The following is an 11,182-nucleotide window of genomic DNA, read 5'->3' as shown; positions in this document are numbered from 1 at the left end:
CTGCCTTCAGGGCCTGCACATTGTAGGTGTCCACTGAATGTTTGAAAGAATGAATGAGTAAACTGAGGTTATGGCACCCTATGGCCTGAGTTCTAATCCCAGTTCCACCATTTATGCGCTATTTGGCACTGGACAGGTGATTATTCTCTGTAACTCTGTTTCTTGCCTGTGAAATGGGGCATGTGAGTCCCTGCCTCAGCTGGTTGTTAGAAGGATTCCTTAAAAATCAGAATTCAACCAGCCCTGGCCATGTAGCTCAGTGGGTTAGAGCATTGTCCCAATATACCAAGGTTGCGGGTTTGATCCCCAGTCAGGGTACATGTAAGAATGGACCAATGGCCCTGACCTGTTTGGCTCAGTTGGTTGGGCATTATCCAGCAAAGCAAAACGTCGACAGTTCGATTCCTGGTCAGGGCATATACCTAGGTTGCAGGTTTGGTCCTGGGTTGTGGGTTCGGTCCCCAGTCCAGGTGTGAATGAGAGGCAACTGATCGATGTTTTTCTCCCTCTCTCCTTTTCTTCCCCTCTCTCTAAAAATAAATAAATAAAATCTTTAAAAATTTTTAAAAAGATTTTTATTTATAATTCAGAGAGAGGGAGATAGAAGGCAGAAGAAGGAGAGAAACACCAGTTACCTGGCCCAAAAGCCAGACTTGTGCCCTGACCAGGGATTGAACCAGCGACCTTTGGGATGGCAGGCAGGCACTCCATCCACTGAGCCATACCAGCCAGGGGAAATAAAATCTTTAGGAAGAAAAAAAAAAATCCCTGGCTCATGTGGCTCAGTGGATGGAGTGCTGGCCTGAAAACCAAAAGGTTGCTTGTTCCATTCCCAGTCAGGGCACATGCCTGGGTTGCAGGCCAGGTCCCCAGCTGGGGGTGCATGAGAGGCAATGGGTTATCTCTCACACATCAATGTTTCTCTCACTCTTTTTCTCCCTCCCTTCTCCCCTCTCTAAAAACAAATAAATACAATCTATAAATAAATAAATAAAAGAATTGATCAAGGAAGACATAAATAAGTGGAACAACAAAATTGACATCTCTCTCCTCTTCCTCTGCCTCTAAAAATCAATAAGTAAAACAAACAAACACAAAAAACCCCAGACTTCAACTGAGTACATTTGTAGCTCTAATTGGTTTTATTAAACAATCTGAGGGAAGAGTGAAGAGACGAAATGGAGTCATTACCGTCAGGCCGCAAATATCAAAGTGGGTCGAAACAGAAAACAAATCCGTTCACCTAGCCTGGGAACTTGAACTTTTGAATTTTTCAGTTGTGTGTCAATGCTGGAAAACATACAGATCTGTGAGCAAAAAGGGGCAATGTCGCAGACCCAACAAGCTCAGGGGGCTACTTAGCTCAGCAACAAACGTCACATGCAGGAGGGTCTGCTCACAGATTCCTAACTGGGAGGGCCACCGGGAGTCGCATTCGGGCCTACAGCTTCCTTAGCACAGGCTCACGATCTTCGCCCTCAGTGAGCGCCGTCCACTGTCCTCACACGTCCAGGACAACACTCCTTTGAAATATCCAAGTGAGTTTCTCTTCCAGACCCTCAGGGCACAGCCGCCTGCCCCAGAGCACCGACCACGGAACTTTCTCAGGGTGGCCTTGGTGCCCGCACACCGTCCCCACGTGCCGCAAACGTTAACCGTCCTGTACCCACCAGTGGAAAGGAAGGATGTGTCTCTCCCTCTACCTTTTATCCAGTTCTAGAGATTTCCCGCATCGCTTTCCCCGGCCCCCTCCATCTGCCACCCGTGGATTTCACATGACCCTCCTCACGTTCCCTCCTTTGATCCTAGTGTGTAAAATGAGCTGTAAAACTGCCATTCTCCCGAGCATTTTCTCAATCAGTTTGCGACTTTGCTTCAGGCATGTCCTCAAAAATTTGGCTCAAATAAGTTTTTTTTTTTTTTTTCCTGCACAGGCTCATGTAATAAAGAACTTTTATTATTTTTTATGGAGAATTCTATTGATTTTAAAAAGCCATTTCTCAACACTCTTTTTAAATTTTTTTAATCTATGCATTCTGTGGTTGCTTCTTCTGTGCCCTGACTGGCGATCGAACCCACAACCTTGGCGTATTGGGATGACGCTCTAACTGACTAAGCTGTTGAGCAAAGGTTTCAGTTCTCTTTTCTTTCCACTTAAGAAATTGCAATACAAAAAGGGAAAGAAAGAAATTGGAATACACCCCGGTAGGAATGCTAACACCAACACAAGGTCGCTGGCTCATTGGCTAGTGTACACAGCTACACTTCTTCGCTGGGCACTTCACTGAATGCAAAGCGGGGTGAAGTGTCTTTGCTGTCCTGGCCCAGAGCAGAGCAGGAGCCTGGGGAGGGGAAGACGAGCCCGTGTTCTCTCTTTGCAGTAGCTGCTAGGATGGGTCATCTCACTCCTGGGCTTGGTGGGATGTTTGCCCATCGTCCTCTTCCTCCTTTTGTTCCTGATCTTCCTGTTCCTGAGCTGCCTCCCCCCGCCCCCCATTACAGTTTCCATTCAACGTTATTCCGGATTAGTTTCAGTTGAACTGTGCTTTTGACCTCTGATGTTGTCCTGGCTGTTCCTGATCTGGTAAAGCTCCCAATCATCAGTGCTGACTGTGACATTCACTGTCATCCGTGGCAGACTTGGATAACCAGCTCCAAACACTGTGGCTCGGGCTGCTTTCCAGGTAGGAGTGAGGGGTTTCCCTGGAGGCCTGTCCTGCTGAGATGAGGGAGAAGTTGATGCCTTTTTTGAAGTCTTTTTCTCCGAGGATCTTTACCTCCTAGTCAATGCCCTCTATTTCTTCTAAGCTGATACCAATCCACCTGCAAAGGTGAACGAGGAAATACTCGCAGACAACGCTTGTCGGCTTGACCTCTTTCCGCAGGGGATTCCAGTGCAGATGACCTACAGTCCACCTCCTTCTTCTCCTTGTATCTCTGGGTCACCTGTCTTTGAGATGCCATAGCCACGAGGCTAGGAGAGGCCATGGGGGAGTTGGCAGTGCTATTTTCTGAGTTGTTTTTAGTTTGGGAAACTCAAACACTGCCACGTGATAGTATTGGCACAGAATTAAGTGGCTTCAAGAGTGTTCTTGAGCCACTGCCAAGGATTGAGTTGCTTGCTGGGGTTACCACGATTTGTGACGCATGCTCCCGGATGTGCTGGTGCCCTCAGGCCCTTCAGGCCAGTGGAAGCAAGTCCAAATCTTCATTTTCGCTGAACAAATCAAGCTGTGGCAACCTTTCAGCAGCCTTCTAAAGGAGGTCTATTCCCTCTAACACCTTCTCTTGGGCTCCTTCTTTGTTTGAAGGGGGTGTAGCCCTCTCTGCTCACCTTTCCATGGACTGGCTTCCTTCCCCAAAGAAACACATTCCAACACTATAAAAGATAAACCTCCTTAAAATTCTGGTCAAGATGGTGGCATAGGCAGACAAGGCTTGCCTCTTTGCACAACCACATCAAAATTACAATTAAGACTTCCAGCCAAGATGGAGGTGTAGGCAGACACACTGTGCCTCCTCGCACAACCAAAAGAAGGACAACAACAAATTTAAAAACAAGAAACAACCAGAACTGACAGAAAATCGAACTGTATGGAAGTCCGACAACCAAGGAGTTAAATAAGAAACATTCATCCAGACCGGTAGGAGGGGTGGAGATGGGCAGTGGGGCGGAGAGGACGTGAAGCAAGACAGTGGCTGGCGGACCCTGTGGTCCCACATTTGCATGTGGATAAACCGGGAGGAACAGCTGGGGAGACTGCACAGACTGCACAACCCGGGGCTCCAGCTGGGAAATAAAGCCTCAAACCTCTGACTGAAAACACCTGTGGGGGTTGCAGCAGCAGCAGGAGAAACTCCCAGCCTCACAGGTGAGGTCGTTGGAGAGACCCACAGGGGCCTGGAATATACACACACCCACCCACTCGGAACTTGGCACCAGAAGGGCCCAGTTTGCTTGTGGGCAGCGGAAGAAGTGACTGAAAACTGGCAGAGAGCAGAGCAAGTGGCACTGTTCCCTCTCGGACCCTCCCCCACATACAGCATCACAACCAGCAACTTGCCCCTACCCTGGCGAACACCTAAGGCTCCGCCACTTACTACATAACAGGCACACCCAGACCAAAAAAAAAGGGGGGGGCCCAGATTAAAGAAAAGATCAAAGCTCCAGAAAAAATACAACTAAGTGACAAAGAGATAGCCAACCTATCAGATGCACAGTTCAAAACACTGGTAATCAGGAAGCTCCAGGAACTCACTGGGTACTTCAAGAGCATAAAAAAGACCCAGGCAACAGTGAAGGTTGCATTATGTGAAACAAAGAAAAATCTACAGGGAACCAACAGTGTCAGGAAGGAAACCAGGACTCACATCAATGGTTTGGAGCAGAAGGAAGAAATAAACATTCAACCAGAACAGAATGAAGAAACAAGAATTCAAAAAAATGAGGAGAGGCTTAGGAACCTCCAGGACATCTTTAAATGTTCCAACATCCGAATCATAGGGGTGCCACAAGGAGAAGAGGAAGACCAAGAAGTTGAAAACTTATTTGAAAAAATAATGAAGGAGAACTTCCCCAATCTGGCAAAGGAAATAGACTTCCAGGAAGTCCAGGAAGCTCAGAGAGTCCCAAAGAAGTTGGACCCAAGGCGGAACATACCAAGACACATCATAATTACATTAGCCAAGATTAAAGAGAAGGAGAGAATCTTAAAAGCAGCAAGAGAAAAGTAGACAGTTACCTACAAAGGAGTTCCCATTAGACTACCAGCTGATTCCTCAAAAAAACAAAAAAACAAAAAACCTTGCAGGCAAGAAGGGGCTGGAAAGAAGTATTCCAAGTCATGAAAGGCAAGGACCTACATCCAAGATGACTCTATCCAGCAAAGCTATCATTTATAATAGAAGCGTGGATAAAGTGCTTCCCAGACAAGATCAAGTTAAAGGAGATCATCATCACACAGCCCCATTACATGAAATGTTAAAGGGACTTATCTAAGGAAAAGAAGATCAAAAATATGAACAGTAAAATGACAACAACTCACAGTTATTAACAACCGAATCTAAAAAAAACAAAACAAAACAAACTAAGCAAACAACTAGAACAGGAACAGAATCACAGAAATGGAGATCACATGGAGGGTTGTCAATGGGGGAGTGGGAGGGGGAAAGAGGGGGGAAAAGGTACAGAGAATAAGTAGCATAAACGGTAGGTAGAAGATAGACAGGGGGACGTTAAGAATAGTATAGGAAATGTAGAAGCCAAAGAACTTATATGTACGACCCATGGACATGAACTAAGGGGGGGGAATGCGAGTGGAAGGGGGTGGGTAGGGTGGAGGGGAATAAAGGGAAAATGGGACAATTGTAATAGCATAATCAATAAAATATATTTTAAAAAATTACAATTAAAATATAGAACAACCATCACTCAGAATCAGCAGAAATTGAGTTGAATGGAAGTCTGACAACTATGGAATTAAAGAAACCACATCCATCCAAACTGGTATGAGGGGCGGAGACATGGAACAGGCTGATCACACATCTACATGTGGCAGATAAAAATTCAGGAGGGGCCCTGGCTGGGTAGCTCAGTGGATTGAGTGTGGGCCTGTGAACCCAAGGGTCACGGTTCAATTCCCAGTCAGGGCATATGCCTGGGTTGCAGGCCAGGTCACCAGCAGGGTGTGCGTGAGAGGTGGTCACACATTAATGTTTCTCTCCTTCTTTCTCCTTCCCTTCCTCTCTCTCTAAAAATAAATAAATAAAATCTTTTTTTTTTAATTTGGGAGGGGTATCTTGCGAGTGAGGAGTCCCAGCCCCACACCAGCCCTGCTTGCCCAGGGTTCCAGCACCAGGAAAATAAGCCCCCACAACTTCTGGCTGCAAAAACCAGTGGGGATTGAGTCAGTGGAAGAAACATCTGGAGCCCCAAGCAGTTGCTCTTAAAGAACTCACACATGGACTCACCTAGTCAGACTCACTCCCTCTGAGCCTTAGCACCAGGGTGGCAGCTTGAAGGGCACCAGTGGTTCATAGGGAGAAACTGAAGTATCTGTCATCAAGGCGAGCAGAGGCCATTGTCCTTTTTTTAAACCCTTCCCCACTGATCCAGCAAGCTGGTGCCACATCTGAGGCTCCATCAACCTGGCTAACACTGTCTGACCTGCCTTGAAGATCCCCAGAGACTCTGCCCCACCTAAATTACTGGCCCACCCAAGCTGCTTTTCCATGTGAATGGCTGGTGTTGGCTCATGCTTCACAACTTCCTAATTCCTATCAAACAAGCAACAGCTGCCCTCAGTGAGCCCCAGGCCCAGCAATAGCAGCAGCCAGCTTAGATTCACAGCTTGGCTTTGCCTGGGAATCTCTAAGCCCAGCACAAGTAGCAGCCACCTCAGATTGTTTTATAGCTCAGGCAGGGTGGCCACGGGCAAAACATAGGTGGGGGTGACCTTGGCCTGCACCAGCCAGGAAACCCCAGAGCCTGTGCACCCAGTGGACAGCTACAGACCACACTGAAGCACCACCACCCTGCCCCTGCACAGCTGATCCTCCACAGAGGGCAGAGGTTGGTGGCCAGTGGTCACAGCCAATCCTTGCAGCTGACTGGCCTGGTAAATCCTCCCATTGATCTGCCAACAGCAACCAAGGCTCAGCTGCAAAAGGAGGGTGTACTCAGCCCACACAAAGGACATACCTCAAGTACCCAGCTTGGGTGATAGAGGAGGCTGTGTCACTGGACCCTCCAGGACACCCACTACATTAGGGCACACTACCAAGACATGGAGTCAAAGCAGCTCTACCTAATACATAAAATCAAACACAGGGAGGCTGCCAAAATGAAGAAACAAAGAAGCATGGCCCAAATGAGAGAACAGATCAAAACTCCAGAAAACGAGCTAAACGAAATGGAGATAAGCAATTTATCAGATGCAGAGTTCAAAACACTGGTTATAAGGTTGCTCAAGGAACTTAGTGAGGACCTCAACAGCATAAAAAAGATCCAGTCAGAAATGAAAGATGCACTAATTGAAATAAAGCACAATTTACAGGGAAACAACAGTATAGTGGATAAGGCTGAGAATCAAATCAATGATTTAGAACATAAGGAACCAAAAACAACCAATCAGAACAACAAGAAGAAAAAAGAATCCAAAAAAAAAAATGAGGATAGTATAAGCAGCGTCTGGGACAACTTCAAGAGGTCCAACAAGCACATTATAGGGGCGCCAGAAGGAGAAGAAAAAGAGCGAGAAATTGGAAATCTATTTGAAAAAAATGGAGAAAGAAAACTTCCCTAATTTGTGGGAGGAAATAAACATGCAAGTCCAAGAAGCACAGAGTCCCAAACAAGGTGGATGCAAATAGGCTCACCCCAAGACACATTATAATGAAAATGCCAAAGGTTAAAGATAAGGAGAGAATCTTAAAAGCAGCAAGAGAAAAGAAGTTAGTTACTTACACGGGAGTTCCCATAAGAATGACAGCTGATTTCTCAAAAGAAACTTTGTAGGCTAGAAGGAATTTGCAATAAATATTCAAAGTTATGAAAAGCAGGGACCTACAGCCAAGATTGCTGTACCCAGCAAAGCTATCATTTAGACTTGAAGGGCAGATAAAGAGCTTCCCAGGCAATATAAAATTAAAGGAGTTCTTCATCACCAAACCATTATTATATGAAATGTTAAAGAGACTTATTTAAGAAAAAGAAGATCAAAATTAGGAACAATAAATGGCAAAAATGCATATCTATCAACAATTGAATCTAAAAAACAAACTGAGCAAACAAAAAGAACGAGACAGAACTATGGATACAGAGAGTGTTTTGATGGTTGGCTATAGGGAACCTATCTGCATGGTGGGGCGAATGTAGCCCAGCCCCTGATTCCGAAAATCAGCGGAGAGCGAGTCGGCATACAGGAACCGAGCCCACAGATCGGTTCTCCCGTGGGGAATCAGGCCTGCATTGTACCTAGGCTGCTTTGAGGCTTGCTTTTTGCTAAAACTCCCTTACCCTGAATTGAGGCAGCAAATATTTACTGAATATCTTTAAAATGACTTCCTAAAATCTGTGCTAAACCTCCCAAGTATGGAGTATAACAAGTTCAACCACCTTTCCCCTTGCATTTGCAAATGTCCTTTTTCTTGGAAGTCATTAGCAACATTCTTTCCTTTGTTATCTGTAAAAGGCAACCACCTAAAGTGAACCTGTGCATAGTAAATGAGGACCATCCTGGACGTAATGTACCCAGAAAAGCAATAAAAGTCTGTCCAGGCAGGGGTTGAGGCCCTTTCTCAGAGAGCATCCGTGCCATCCCTTTTTCTCCACAGGACTTCACAGTCCATATGAATTTGTTCGTCACAGCCACAACGCACAGACCCCATGGGCCGGAGTCCGTATCAGTTGCCAGATGGGAGGGGGTGGGGGAGAATGGGTGAAGAGGTAAGGGGATTAAGAAGCACCAATAGGTACTTACAGAATAGCCATGGGGATTGACATACAGTATAGGAAATGGAGTAGCCACAGAACTTATACACATGACCCATGGACATGAACAATGGTGGGGGGATAGCCTGAAGGAGTGGGAGGTGCTGGGTGGAGTGGGAGCAAAGGGGGAAAAATCAGGACGACTATAATAGCATAATCAATAAAATATAAATTAAAGAAGGTAAAGGTACTCTTTTATTTAAAACAGATTTTTTTTTTCCTTAATCAAAACAATGAACCAGAAAAGTTGGGAAATTCTAAAGAGAAAGAGAAAAGCTTTTACCAGGCAGAGCTCACATGGACACGGGGTTGGCAGCACTTGCTCCTAGTCTCTCTGGGTCCTTGGCTTTGGATAATTTTGTATCTTGCTTTTTCTCCCCCTTAAAATTATGCTGTTGCATCAGTGAAAGTAGACAGATGAATGGATGGGTAGAGGAATGGGCAGGTGGGTAGAATGTGGCTTCCCGGGGGAGCGTGCGTGGGATTCACTAATCAAAGCTTTCCAGTTTCCTGTACGTTTGAAATTGTTCTTAATGACGTGTGGCCACACCCCCCTGAAGAAGCTGTAACTGCACTCCTGGATAGAAACCGGGTGGAAATGAGCGTTCTGTCCACTGACAGACGTGTGAACCATGCTCAGCAGCACCATTCCCAATGGCCCCCACCCAGCGCGCAACCCGAGTACACGGTGTACAAATTCTGCGGTTCCTGTGCTTTCCGATTTCCCAGCCCCAGTGGGGGCTGCCTGCCCTTCGCTCCCCCAGCTCTTCCGTGGTTCTGCCAGCCCCTACATGCCTGGGTTCAACCCCTCTGCTTGAAGTCCTGTTTTCCTGGCTGAACTTTGCCTGAGACGGGACCTGGGAAGTAGTTGGGGGCACTGACTTTAGAAAAGAAAAACCGGGGACCGAAACCCAACTCTGTAGGTTCTGTGGACCTGTGGTTCTGAGTCCCATTTTCTTCAGTTTCCCCATTTGGAACACAGAGGTGAGGCCACCTTGCGGGGATATGGGGAGAAATCCAGAGAACACACGGAGCATTTAAACCCAGCACTTGTAATTAGGTGACAGCTCACGATTAGTTATTATTATTCCCACTTATCCAATGAGGAAAGCAGGGCTAGAGGTGACTTCTAGAGGTGAAGTCAAAGAGGTGACTTCATGTGCCCCAAATCGCACAGCAGGGAAGGGGTGGGGTATGGATTTGAAGCCAGGAGCCAGAGACCTCCAGCTCCTCGGTCTCTGCGGCCATTCCTTGCGCCTCACCCCACGCAGCGAGCCTGGTGTGAGTCAGGGTCCCCGGGGACGGTGCAGCTGGTGAAGGGAGGGGCAGCCAGCTGCCAGCCTGCCCCACTCTCTCCTGGGGCTTCCTGCCAAGGGGAGCAGCAGATGGCCAAGGCCCAGGGCTGTTGCCCGTGGCCTGGGAAGGGCCTCGCCAGCCCTGTACACTTCACAAGGCAGGGGTTGGAGCCTGCTGTTCACAGAAGCTTGGAGCAGAGTGATGCCTGGCTTTGGGTCACACAGCAGGTCAGTGACGAGGCTGGCCTCTGGCCTGACCGCTGGTCTCCCAGTCCCAGCAGTAGCAGGTGTCAGGCCTGGGAGATGCACCCAGGCTGTGGGCTACGGCACCTAGGGGTGTGAACACTGGTCCAATCCAACCTCCTCCCTTGGTGGCCTCCTTCTGGGGTGGCAAGAAGGCAGGCAGCAGCTCCAGGCTCATACCAACCCTGGTGGAGAGAACTCGAGTACACAGTGAGGGAGCCCAAAGTTGCCTTTCATTGACCCAGCTTGGTCATGTGTCCATCCCTGAACTGGTCATAGTGCCCGGGAACATGCACTCTGGCTCGTCATCCCTACAGTCAAGCTGGGGTGGCTGGGGAGGCTGGTCCACTGTGAGCCACATGGCCTGAGAGCAGAGAAGTGGCCCCTTCCAAAGAAGGGGACTGGCCTCCAGGGGGTGGACGCCATGAAGGACCACAGCTAGGGAACTGGGCTCCAAGCCTGTCACTGGTTCCCGCCCTGCTGACAGTGGCTGTCCTTGCTTTACCTTCTGGGCCACAGGGAACTGGGGGACTTTGGAGGTGGCAGCAGAGACATGCTGGAGGAACAAGCCTCAGAGGAAGGAAATGTTCCCTTGTGGGGAGGAGAGTATTCAGTCTCCCCACAAACAAACAGACCAGCCTCTGGCTCAGCAGGGAGTGGGGGGAGGGGGTGCCGCCTCCCACCCACAGGTCTGGGCTTATCAAAGCCAGCCCTTGCCAAGGCTCCACCAGCACCCATTTGATGAAGAAACTGAGGCTCAAGAAGCCAACCATCGCAGCCAGCAAGTGGCTGCTCTCAGGCCTCAGTCTGGGATCTGCCGCGTGCCTCTCTTTATTGTCCTTTTGAACTGCCCTCAAAACGCTGTCACAGCCGCTGCTGCCCTGTTGTAAAATGAGATAGCCTCAGGGCAAAGCCCACGTCCAGGGCCTCAGCTCGCAGCCCCAGGAAGAGGCTGCGGGAGCGCGTAACTGGGTGCAGTGCTAGGGTGGTGGCATCCTTGTTCCTGAGACAGCGGGGACACCCTTCCCTACCCCCAGGCCCAAGTCCTCCTCCCTCAAAACCCAGCTCAAAGGACACATCCTCTGGGAAGCCTTCTCTGCCCTGTTGCCACCCTCCCAGGATGTCTCCTCTGTGTCCCTCGTCCCCAGGCTGC

At 48.3% G+C, this 11,182-nt stretch overlaps 1 pseudogene; it reads right to left on the bottom strand.

Annotated features, from left to right (window-relative positions):
• Window positions 1-2,515: 2,515 nt before the first annotated feature.
• LOC112317415 (immunoglobulin-binding protein 1 pseudogene) lies at window positions 2,516-10,207 on the bottom strand (annotated as a pseudogene).
• Window positions 10,208-11,182: the final 975 nt, after the last annotated feature.

The sequence above is a fragment of the Desmodus rotundus genome, chromosome 5 (genome assembly GCF_022682495.2).
Source record: "Desmodus rotundus isolate HL8 chromosome 5, HLdesRot8A.1, whole genome shotgun sequence".
NCBI classification, from domain to species: Eukaryota; Metazoa; Chordata; class Mammalia; order Chiroptera; family Phyllostomidae; genus Desmodus; species Desmodus rotundus.
The sequence above is the reverse complement of the archived record's forward strand: the minus strand, read 5'-3'. Positions and strand labels throughout refer to the sequence as shown.